Below are 13,287 nucleotides of genomic sequence, written 5' to 3'. Positions count from 1 at the left end.
AACAGCTCTGCTTTCCTCTGTCTTGTTAATGTAAAATAATGGATGCAAGTAAATGTCAGCTTTCATATATATTTTAGCTACGGTTACTAAAAGCAAGCCTAACAGTGCAGAAAAAACAAATGAAATGTTTCTTTCAGTCTTTCCTTTATGAAAAATGTTCTACTCTTTTTGAGTGAGTGTGAAACTCAAACACCATTTGAGGTGTTTTTCTGATAGTTGGGGGATTTAACTCCACCAAAGTACAGCCACCCCTCTAAAAATCTTCTTTAGGTCAATATATTATTAATTTCCCTTATGTCTGTTTAGGGTCTATTTATTTACATGCTGTGATTAAACCAAGTTATTAGTGATTAGCTCATTAGCATGTTTGGACCATCTTATCTATATTTTTACAGCAGTCTAGTTTCTAATAGCTCTGTTGAATTTCCATTGTTCCACTGCTGTGTGAACAACATTAGGAGTCTTGGGACGAAGCGACAATGGACAGCTTGCGATGGTTTCTCTTTGCATGCAGCTTGAATAATTGATGGCTTGATTGCCTGGGTATTCACGGACACAAAAAGGCTTTTCCTATTCTCTGTCTAACACACTGCTTGAATCTTAAACAGTCCTCCCCAGTGGCACAATCCACATGGAAGTTATGTGGCTTACAGACAGCACTGTACAGCCAGTGTCCTTCATCGTCTGATTACCTCAAATTGCTGTTATAAGAAGAAACAATGTGATAAATTCATTGTATTCAGTTCATGCTACTTTAGGCTGTAATATATCACAATAACCACTCTAAAAAGATCCTCAACCTTGAATACTTGGATCTCTAATATATATATATTTTTTTAAATCTCAAAGTTTTGCAGCAGTATCTCTTTTCCAAGCTAAGGATACTCTATACACTGGACTACCCCTTGGGAGGAAATATTTTGCTCTACTTGAGATGGCATGTCATAAAATGTGCACCTTATCTATGGTGACCTTGCAGAATCTCACGCTCCAAGGAAGCATTAACTGGCTGTGTTTGCCTGTGCTCCCCTATAGTTATTTATTCATGTTCGTACTCTGCTGGTGTATAAATCCCATAATTAAAGGGGATTTGTGTACAAAGAGCAGCAATGTGCTGGAGGCTCTTAATGGAGAGAATTAGTGGTGAAGAGCACCATGCAGCACGAGGCTCTTTACAGCACAAAGAGACAGCAAATGCTTTATGTGACCAACAGCTTCAGCGAGATAACAATCTCACTGCTGGTGTCACAGCGTAATAGACTGAATTGTCTCTATGCAATACGAACATGCTAGAGGACCCATTGACCAACCATTAAATAATTAAACTGTCAATCCTTTATCCTCAAAGGCCAATTACCAATCCTGATATTACATAGTTCATTGACATGTAATGGCTTCCTGTTAAGGTCTCCCCATCGTTCAGTGTGACGTCTTTCAGACCTCCTTGACCTAATGTATTTAATTAGGGTTTGAAAATAAAGAAAAGTATTTGATGTATATTACATCAATTGGGTGATTTTCACATTACAAGCTCCCTTGACATGTTCTTTTTGTGCCAAAACCTGACTCTATCAGTGAGTTGAAATACATGCCTACTACTTTTTCTTTTCCATTACAGTCTGTATTAATTTTCTTCTTGCTTTGGGTTCCCCTTTATGTATTCCTTCTTCCACCTTCTAAAAACACAAAAACAAGATATACTGCAAGTGTCTCTCTCTGTCCAAAACCACTGACAGAAACACCAAGACTTCACTTGATAATAATCGATAACAAACACAGAACTGCAAGCATCTCCCAAATTCTTTCATTATAAGCAGGCTTCGTTGTAATGGAACTTTAAGAATCCATACTTAAGTGGTAAACCAAGTGGATTACAGCAGAACTACTGAAATTACTGATAGCATTACTTCCTCTTTCACCTTGTCCCTTTAATGTCACCACATTGGATCATCTGCCTCTACCTCCATCCTTACAGCCTCCTCTGTGACACAAACTCTGCATGTTCTCCTCCACTACATTACAGTGATATGAATTACAGAAGTTGGGGAAAGATCTGCCAAAACAGCAATGTTGCTTTACTGTCGGTGGTCATAATTGCAAAGGTTTCAGCAAGTACTTAGACCCATTCACTTTTTGTGTACTTTGTGTTATGGATTTAGCTATGTATATGTGTATACATGCTACATGTATTGTCATTTTGTACTGTCATCTTCAACGCATTTATCTCAAAGCATCCAGTATAGAAGAAAAGCCTCACAGAACTGATAGAAGGGTTGTAACTCTCAGTCTTGATAGAAAACTAGTTTTTAGTCTATAATTCTATTAAATATTTAAAATAGGTATGCCAGGTCAAACTGACACTGTGCTAAAAAATGCTGACCAGTCCTCAAGGAGTTGATAATCATGGTTTTCATTGGTTGTTTTTCCATCATTTTCTTCTCAACAAATTACACTGTTTATATCAGAAACTATTTTCACCCTGAATATTTAATTCATCAAGATTCGAAGCATAATTTAAGTATTTTCTTACTTTTTCTCTGCAATATTCTAGAAATGTGTTGAATTTACATCTCAAGTCTTTAGGAAGCCTATTCAAAAAAGGTCATGTTTCCAAGGGAAAAATGAAAGAAATATCAAGCCATTTTTTGTGGTTTAAATCTGATTTGCATCTAAGCATCAAGTCTCAGCTCCACAACTATTCACATTTAGCTTGTCTGACAGAATTCTGGGAAACGCAGAAAAACACAAAGTAAGATAGATGAAACAGGCTGAAGAATATGCATAACAAAGATGTGAATTACAATATTTGCACACAAAACAGCTCCTGCATTGCTTTCAACATCAGGGTTGTTGCGAGAGTGTCTGAGGCGCCAAGTGTTATTCAGATAAGAGGAAGTCTCAGGCATGTTTTACCAGAAAAAAAATGATGAAGGTTATAAAGGTGTTTGAACCGTATACAAAAGTCCCACTGTACAGAAACCCAGTCAACATCTCCAGTGATTGGTAGACAGAGATATGACCACACATATCACAGGTGGTCCCCATGTGGGAGGGGGAAGAGGGAGAAAAGTTTGTCTTTGCTCATCAAGCCTTGTTTTGGCCTGGGGGCAACGGTGCCACTGTGACTCTCGAGTCAGCCAGTCAAGGCTAGGGAAGCAGGAACACAAACAGATAACTGGTGCACAGAGGGAGTGTGCAAGAAAGAAAGAAGGAAAATGGGAGATGGAATGAGCGAGGAGGCTTCATCCCAGGATGAGTCACGTCTACTCATACTGTCTGCTGCAAGTAGCAAACACTGGGGGGAATAACAGATCTGTTGATATGGGAGTTTCCCCAAGCTTGCTGCATAGCTGAGGGCAGACGTGGAAAATACACAGACAGGAAGCCACACACAATTAAATGCAAAGCAGCGATTCCAACCACGATTTTCAGATATACACCTGCAAATTCAGAGACGTTTAATGTATAGTGTCCTCATATTTAGAACATATGTAAATATGACATTCCACAATTTTTTTTAAAATTGGATTTAGTATATGTATTTAAGTCACAAAAGTTTGAAGAGGGAAATGCAACTCTTTCCTTCTTGTAGTCACCTGTTCCAGAGATGATTGGAAAATGACAAATATATAATAAAATAATACTTATTATAAGAGCAAGTGGGGTATTCACTGTCGACAACAGGACAACACACTGCTTATGTGAAATCATCATCAGTGAATGTGGGTAAAACAAAAACTACAGCTTTATAATTTTTGGTGAATTTAATTTTGTTACAGTGAATGGAAGCCAAACTGATCCATATCAGTTTATAGCATTATTCAAACTGAATACAGGCTGCTGTGGGACGAAGACAGGTAACATCTATTTGACTTGCTGTCACCTGCATCCGGAGCTGTGCTGTAAACAAACACTAAAGCCCAGTTCGATCAGAATAGGAATAGAAATTTTTAACAAACTAAAATAATAATGCACATCAGCTCCTTGTATGCTGCCCTCACGACACGTGACCATGTGAAGCTAGACAGCTAGCGAACAAAATAGAGGAGATCTTCCACACAAGGCTTGCCTTTAATGAAGATCCTTTAAAGCCTTATCTCTCTCAAGGCTTCTCCTTGCTATTTCTTATTTGTAACTGAAACATACAGAAAATGAAAATAAATTGCTAGCTAATACACATCTTAATGACAAACTTACTGATTAGCCTAGCTTAACACGTGCGTTACATTAGCATCGCAGTTCACTCCAGGTAAAGACATATAAAAGTCATCTCTGAACATATTAATACTCACAAAGACGAACGTTTCCCAAGGTACAAGCGTGTACATGAACTCGTTCACTCTTTTAATACTGCCGAAACACTTTTCACGGCATTAACGGAGAAAATACTTCAAAGATAGGTTAATGATCAGAGCGCTCCCTCGCTCCCATTTCCGCACATACAATACAAAGATCGCTTGTGATAACGATGTCTCACTCCGAGCAAATTACGAACCCATACATTTTAACTGTTTTTAGCAAATTCAAATTCAAATTTTATTTGTCACGTACACAGTCATACACAGTACGATATGTAGTGAAATGCTTGGACAACTGCTCGTGACCTAAAGAAAACAAAAAAGGAAAAGGCTATGAATAAGATAGGAAATAAATATGAAAAATTAAAAAGGGTAAATTTAACTAGGAAGGAATAGAATATAAATTAAGGTGAATGAATGAATCACTTATAATATTTCTTAACTTTGAACTTATTTATCACTTTGCTTATGTAACTTAATCAGACTATGCACTAACTACTGACTTTTGACCAAAAGGCATAACACCTTGGCTTGCCATTCACGATATACCAGCAAACTAGTGCGTCAGAACGTTAAAGTTAGCTAGCAATCTCTAGTGATTTAAGCTACATTAGGTAATGTTTTTGATGCTATTTAGAGAACAAATAAAAATAAGCAGAAACTTTATATGATCATTAAATGTCCCTGCATTATCAGAAAAGTTTGCACTTTTCCTTCTATGCTGGTGAGGACTTTATAGAAGTAGGGCTTTTCTGCTCCTGCTTAGCATAAATACTTTTTGGCAGATTAGCATCAACAAGATGCAGAGATGTGGCGATCACTTGAAAGTCTCTCTGTGCTAGTTTTCAACTTTGCTTTGTGTTGTTGGCTTTGTGTTGGGCCCTAAATACTAAGACTCCGACACTGATCACAGAAAAGTGGTGGTGGTGACTGTTAAAGAGAACCCAATGACCGTTAATAAGAGATTAATTTAAAAAAATCAAATCGATAAGTGATATTGGTAATGGAATTGGAACTGCTAAATTCATATCAATTCCCATCCCTAAATGCTGGAGTGATATGAACACTCCAGCAAGAGATCAAAGTTCCAAGAATGCACTGCAGACATTTGACTCAAAGCCAGATAAGTCTATCTGGAAGCCAGGCATCCTCTTGGCTCACAATTGCTGTCTCTTCCTATAAATTCCACAAACAATAAGATCCTCTAAACCATTAAACTGTTTTTCCACATGCCAGGCAGTGTTTATGGCCCCTTTAGTGCGCCCCATTACATACACATTAGGTGACGGCATCCTGTGTCAGACTTTGCCTTTAAGAGCCTTTTAAAGTGGTTCCTGTAGTAAAGTCCAAATTAAAGTAGGATTGGTGGCTTCTCCTCAGTAATCTACATTCATATCATTTTTTTTTTTTTTGCTTCTTATGCTAATGTCATACAGTATATTTAACATTTGTGTATTACAGTACTACAATATATGCTTAAGTGCATGATTATGGACATTGTCTTTCATGTTTATTGTCTGTGTGAAGCCAAAAGCAACAGCATCGATCAGGACTTGTGCACCACACATAACACTAATGTTGCATTTAAAAAGCAGCTCTTGTATAGTTAGAGTAATGAGGCTCTGCATAGAGGATGATTGTTGAGTGACAGATATGATTTACAGCAGTAAGATGGACAGTCATCACCAGAATCCCTGTTGTGAGTCTGAAAGCAAACGGTCTAATACTCAGTTGGTGGTTAAGTCTTAAACCAGGGTTTAACATAAACCTGGATGTTTTCTGCATTATCAGTGGAGTCAAATCCACTAGCTAGTTGTACTGATATGTCAGACCTTTCAACTTGAAATCAATATTGTTGATCAATATGAAGTCTTTCCCCAATAAATCTGAGACCACAGCGACCAAATAAACACAAACATGCTGTCATCAAATTATGTTTGCCATTTTTTAAAAGTCCTAGGTCCCCACGCAGCCCTTGACCTACTAAAACATTATAGCTGAATTGCCAGTGAACAGGATATATATCAATAATAACTTTATGACAATGTAAATAAACACTAACAATAAGTAACCCAATAACATAAAATGATGGTGGGGGTTCTCAGCATCTATTAGACTACATGTTTCTGTGTCCAACCATTCTGTGACTCCAACATTTTCTCTTTTCTTTCTTCTTGTTTTTCAAACAAGTCCCAAATAAAACAAGCTCTGAAACATTATCAATAGCAGTGGTTGTTAATTTACATGTCCAGTAGAAAGCAGGCATTTTATTTAATTTGTTTGTTCCTGGCCATTTGACAGAGTAATGAGATTTTTACTGAAAACAGTTTAATCTTGCAACAATATCGACGAGGGCATAAAAAGCAAAACAATTACCTCAAAGTTTCCAAAATGCTCAGTAATTTGTGTTTTTGGCATTTCCTGGTCAAATTTAACCCGTATGTATTCAAATAGATTTCAGTGAGTGTGGGAGAGAGTGCTCAAATCCTACATACAGAAAAGTTTACAACCCCTGTTCTGAATCCACAGACTAAAAAATACAAATGTAATTGCTCTAAGAACTCAAGTATGTTTTATTGCAAAACATGTTTGAATGAAGAGTAACAAACAAAATGTTATCATCTAAAATCTAAATGTTATAATCATACATCTTTCTCTTTACTGTGACAATAATCCATCACATTAGTTTTTTGATTTGTTTGTTTTTAATGTCCAAGAGCTGTTTTGTTTTTTTTTTTTAAACTCAAGAAACATGAATGAGCAGAAACCTGAAGAGTACAGGGGAAAGTGAACAACAAATCCACAAGAAACATCTACAGTGTGAAGTTGAAAACATTACAGAAAAATAATGTTTTAAAGTACATACGCTTTTCAAAAGCCATTTTTTCCTTTCCCTGAATTTTATCTCCTCCCCCTGCTTGTGTCTCCTTTAACTTTTCCATCTTTGCTTCTCTGCCAGCACATTTTGGATTTTCAACTTTGTATTGAAAATGTATTTTTGTTATATGTAACACTAAATAATGGTTAGGGTTAGTCTTAGGTGTCCATGTTCAACACAACATGGCATCAAATGACACTCAAAAGGGGAAACATCCACTGTGTTGGCAGTATATGCTTTAATAAAAGGATACTTTCCATGTAATCCATATGCAATTTCATGATATGAAGCTCTAACGCTATATTTTTACCACACCTCTGCCTTTGTCTGTTCATCCTTTTCTCCGGGACAGATGAGGTGAACGAGATTACTCTTCTTTCAGCCCAAGATGGTTCTCTATCCACCAAGGGCATAGTTGTGTGTGAATAATGTCTGAAGTGAGGAGTAAATATCTTTCCATGACAAGTTGTTTGGATTGGTGCTCATGTGCAATCTGATGCTTTATGTATCACAGCGTAGACTGCCTGGCTGCTAGCCTTGCTGGAGAAGGGTCGCCCTGTCAGTCTCTCTGAAACACTAAGAAGGAAAAGGGGCTTTTCAGAGCAGGCAAAAAAAATGCAATGCAGCCCAAAATGTCACTTTGACTGTGAGTTGTTCTGATGAAGTGCCTCACCGAGGTAATACATCTGATATGGTGCAGATTTAAAGGGGGGAAAAAAAACATGTCCATTTAGGCAAGTGGATCAATTTTGGGTTTACATTACTGGGAGATTAAAGGCAAGAGATTGGTATCATGTTAATCCAACACAATTACATGCTCCAAATAACCCATCAACTGAGGTCAAATTTTACACAAAAGCCTCGTGTCATTAACTTCAATTAATGTCACACGATGACCTTGCAAGGTACTTCAACATTTTTTAGGTTCATCATGATGATAAAAATCAGCCTACTGGCGTAGCATTCAGTTCTAATGGTCATGAGCCATGAATTATTTGCCCCGAGATGGTGCAGGATCCATTTGCAGTCTTCTATATTTATTTAGCAAAAACCAGTGAAACCATTCAGCAGAGGTGAACAGTGAAATCACATAACTCATCTCACCAGAATAGAGATAAGCATTCATCCATTAAAACTATTTGTCAAAGAGGTTTCCAGTTAAGGGCATCTGAGAGGACAGCACTGACAAGCTCCTTATACGCTTCCTCTCATAAACATTCAAACATAGGGCTCCAGTTTGTAGGAGTTCTTTTTAATGGGAGTCATCCGGTGTGAAGCCCATTTTGCCTTTATAAAACAGAGTTTTAAGGTGTTAGTGGCAGCCACCAGCTTTGGCACTTAATTCTGGGAGCAGTCTATTGCTGGTTTAACAGCAGTGGGTAGCATCGGAAAACACCCACATACACAAAAACTTTTTCAAGTGCACACTATGGTTACCTAACAGACATTTGTGGGTCCATAAAAGCAGGGATTTAACTTGGATTTAGAAATTGTGATTCCTGGAGAGTTGGTGGGTGGGGGCTGGGTGTACAACAATCATCCACTGTGCTCCTGTTTCATAAAGTAAGCCATTTATATAACTTAAAGACAAATACAAAAACAGATGTGGACAAATTTGTTGCTACCCTTCCACAGTAAACACATACACATATATATATATATATATATATATATATATATATATATATATATATATATATATATATATATATATATATACACATATATATATATATATATATATACACATATATATATATATATATACACACATATATATATATATATATACACACATATATATATATATATACACATATATATATATATATACACATATATATATATATATATACACATATATATATATATATAAATAAAAACAAAAACAAGGCTAACTTAAAACTATTAAGTTTAATTGCATCCCTTTTTGTTTATTCAATTTTTAACACAAAGCTGACTATTGATTCAGTTGAATATTTTATTGAATAGAAAAATAAATAAATGTTACTTTACTATAAGAGTATGTATTTGTCAGCAGGTAATGTGGCCCACTTTTTCCTCAGCAAACTACCCAAGATGATTTGAAGGGGGCATTTTTTCAGATCTTCCCATAGATGTTCAATTTTCAAGGATTAACATTTAGGTTCATGGACGACCATTTAACAATAGTCCAGTGTTTTTTTGAGGGCACTATGTTTTGCTCCAGGATGCCTTTGTAGTCTTCAGACTTCACTGTGCCCTGCAGATTCAAGATTTCCCGTGCAAGATGCAGCAAAGCAGCTTCAAAACAAAATCAAGCCCCCTTCATTTTTCACATATTTATAGCTAAATGGGAGCGCTACTTGGAGATTGCAGATGCTCTTATATCTTTTAACAGCCAGATTTTCTGATCCATATTCAGTGAGGTGATCACATTAACATCAAACTGCAGTTATATAACAGAGAACTGATTTAACTAAATCATTTTTCAGGAGCAATAAAGCATTGTTTCAATGGGCTGTAGGAGTACAATCAAATCCCTGCACATCTGACATGAGAAACAAAACATTGAATTGAGGAATTAATTTTAATTTCCCAAAACAATTTACTGAAAGGGCAAATAAATCACAAGATCAAACAACTTCTTCACTTTTCATACATCAACTTTTCACTTTTATGTCTGAATTCAAAGCTTTGCAAGAACTCCCACTCATGTCTGATTCTTGAATGTCACTGTCCGCCCTCATAAACAGATGCTCACCTCCTGCATTCTGAACAGTAAATCTAACACATTAATCTGTGAGATCTTAAATATTGCCTCCACTTAATCACTAATCAAGTCCTGGTTTATGGCCATTTCACCAACATTTAGTTCTGGTAATCTGATTGGTTCAAGGTTTTTTGCATCATTGGGGGGGAGCAGTTTCTGTCATGATGTGCTGTGCAGCAGGCAGGATGAAGGACCCACATGTAGGACTTGGAAACGGAAGGTGGCAGCGTTTAATGCTGGGAGACTTTCCATAAAAGTAAACTTCACAAAAACAAACCAAAACCTCTAACTAGAAAACTAGAAACTAAGAAAAATGGACTAGGACTGGGAACTTGATTTTCCCCAGGAACACAGAGGGAAAACACACAGCATGGTGAGGGTACAAATACACACTGGACCAGGGGCTGTAAACACACTGGAGTAATCAGGGAATGGGAGACAGGAGGGAAACACAGCTGGGAGAAATCAGGGCTAACGAGACAAGAGGAAGCAAAACCAGACACACTGCACACAGGATATCAAAATAAAACAGGAAGTACACGACAGACAGAGACACAGACTTGACACTGAGCAAAAGGGACGCAGGAACAAAACCTAAGAACTGGAAATCATAGAACAAAGAACGGGAGTGTTGGAAATACTGAGAAAGAGACTTAATATCACTAATAGTGATAACAATGATGAAATCAAAGATCAAAAATGGAAAAAAACTCAAAACAATATACGATATCCAATATATTTTACCCTCTGGATTATTATAAAAAATTTTCCCCTTACTAATATCAGCTTTAAAGCTCTACATTAGTTTACATCCTTTATTTCACTTTGATGTCAACTTTCAGAATAGACAGAATAAATCAATTTGTTGTAGCTCACTGAAATGAACTAAATTGTTGATACCAGGCTAATTTATTTTGGAACAACAAAGTATGTAATGTCAAAATAATGATTGATAGCATATTGAAGTCTCATAGAAGGCTGCTTTACTGCTCTCAGAAACAAAATCACAGAAGTGAAACCTTTTAAAGATTTCAGCTTAGTGATGGATAACAGAGGACTCTTAAAAATTGCTAACCTTCCCGTCAGTGTTGCATACTGCCAAGAAAAATTGTACCTCTGTTCAAAGTCCAGCTAAAGAGCAGTGGAGGGTTACAGATGGTAATCACCTTAGTACTGTAGCCTGTCTCTGAGTCTCCATCTAATATGCAACACTGATGACTGATAATATATTATTGATGCTCCATCCTGGCTGATCTTGAAAGGCCAGGTTCGACCAGGCCTATCCATCTCATGGATATTTTAGTACTATTTCTCCCAGAATATGAGTACGGCACTTACAGAGCTCCGAATGATGAACAAATGAAGTGCATCTACTGCTATACTACCAGTGGGATTCACCCAGTGGTTCACTGTACAGATTGAAGCATTTATGCTATACTTAGCCCAAATAGTTATTTTTATATATATATATATATATATATATATATATATATATATATATATATTAGAGATGGCACGATACCACTTTTTTATGTCCGATACCGATACCGATATCATAAATTTGGATATCTGCCGATACCGATATGAATCCGATATAATGTTTTTTAATCAACAAAACTGTTTTTTAAATATCTTGCTGCATTTTGTATAAGTTCATACTCAAGTTTAAAACAACAACTACACTAAAGCTATTCTGTTATACCTGTATGCAAAAAAAAATATTTCATAGTTCAGCAATACTGATCAATCTAATAAACTTAAACCTGCACCATCCTCCCTATTCTGGTATTTTAAAGAGTACTTAGCATAAATATTAAGCAACCTAACTAATAGGGTTCCAACTCCCAGCAACAACAAAAATAAATAAATAAAAAATAGGGAACCACCCCTCACGCTCCACCTCATGATGCTTAATCGACGTAATCAACCTTAATTTGATGCAGTGTGAAAAAAAATGCACAGAAATCAATTATTTTTCAAGAAATATTAAATAGATTCAACATCTTTCTTCAACAAAATTGCAGACTGCACAGATGGTACCTTCCCAAAGGAAAAAGTACTATAGCTTACTAGGGTATATATATTAGACGTAATAGTTACTATATACAGTAATTGACTTCTATTCATTTTGCATCAAATTAAAACTTTGGGTGTCAGATAATTATTTATTAAAAGCTAGACATTTTAAATGAGAATAAGAAAGAAAAGTATGTCTTTGTGCCCCCTTTTCCCTGTTCATGCCCTATCGGCCCCCCTGGCTAAACTTTGCTAGATCCGCCCCTGCACAGTTACCAGCGTCAGCTACGTAGAAAAAGATCCTCGAGTAGAAAGTAATATTAAATACATTCTAACAACAGCTGATCAAGCTTAAACGTGCTGCTGTTGTTCAGCCGCTGGTTTCCTCTTTCTGGTGCAAAGTGGGCCAAAAGCAAACTAGAGACACGGACTCGCGACAGAAAAGCCGATCAGCTGATCATTTAAGCAGTTTCATGATTGAAGTAGCAGCAGGAGAGGCAGTCGCTTGTTAAGCTTAACGCAGGAATGCTTTACAAACATTCAGAGATGGACTTACACACTTGCTTTACTTCTCTCGGGGATAACTTTGTCGGAGATGAAATGCCGGGTTGCTAGCGAAGCTCCACATGCTATCCAGACCACCTACAGGTCCCGCATGCCACAGCCGCTCTATCACGTGATGCATACTGCTCCGACGTGCTAACTTCTGAGGTGAGTTACGGCGTGTTGCAAGTTTTGTGAGGTGCTTTCGTGATATTTAATGGATCGGATTACATTTTTTATTTTTCTCCGATATCCGATCCAGTAATTTAGGTCAGTATCGGACCGATACCGATACGTAATATCGGATCGGTCCATCTCTAATATATATATATATATAAACACCCAGCACGCCCCTGCGGGCGGTTTATCCTTCAAGCTCGGGTCCTCTACCAGAGGCCTGGGAGCTTGAGGGTCCTGCGCAGTATCTTAGCTGTTCCCAGGACTGCGCTCTTCTGGACAGAGATCTCCGATGTTGTTCCCGGGATCTGCTGGAGCCACTCGCCTAGCTTGGGAGTCACCGCACCTAGTGCTCCGATTACCACGGGGACCACCGTTACCTTCACCCTCCACATCCTCTCGAGCTCTTCTCTGAGCCCTTGGTATTTCTCCTGCTTCTCGTGTTCCTTCTTCCTGATATTGCTGTCATTCGGAACCGCTACATCGATCACTACGGCCATCTTCTTCTGTTTGTCTACCACCATTTTGTCCGTCTGTATCTGGAAGTCCCACAGGATCTTAGCTCGGTCATTCTCCACCACCCTTGGGGGCATCTCCCATTATATATATATATATAGCGTAGT

This window comes from Mchenga conophoros, linkage group LG12 (assembly GCF_057382185.1).
Source record: "Mchenga conophoros isolate Kocher_MC1m ecotype Shallow Benthic linkage group LG12, M_conophoros_male_GT1.1, whole genome shotgun sequence".
NCBI classification, from domain to species: domain Eukaryota; kingdom Metazoa; phylum Chordata; class Actinopteri; order Cichliformes; family Cichlidae; genus Mchenga; species Mchenga conophoros.
This window is presented reverse-complemented; position numbering follows the sequence as displayed.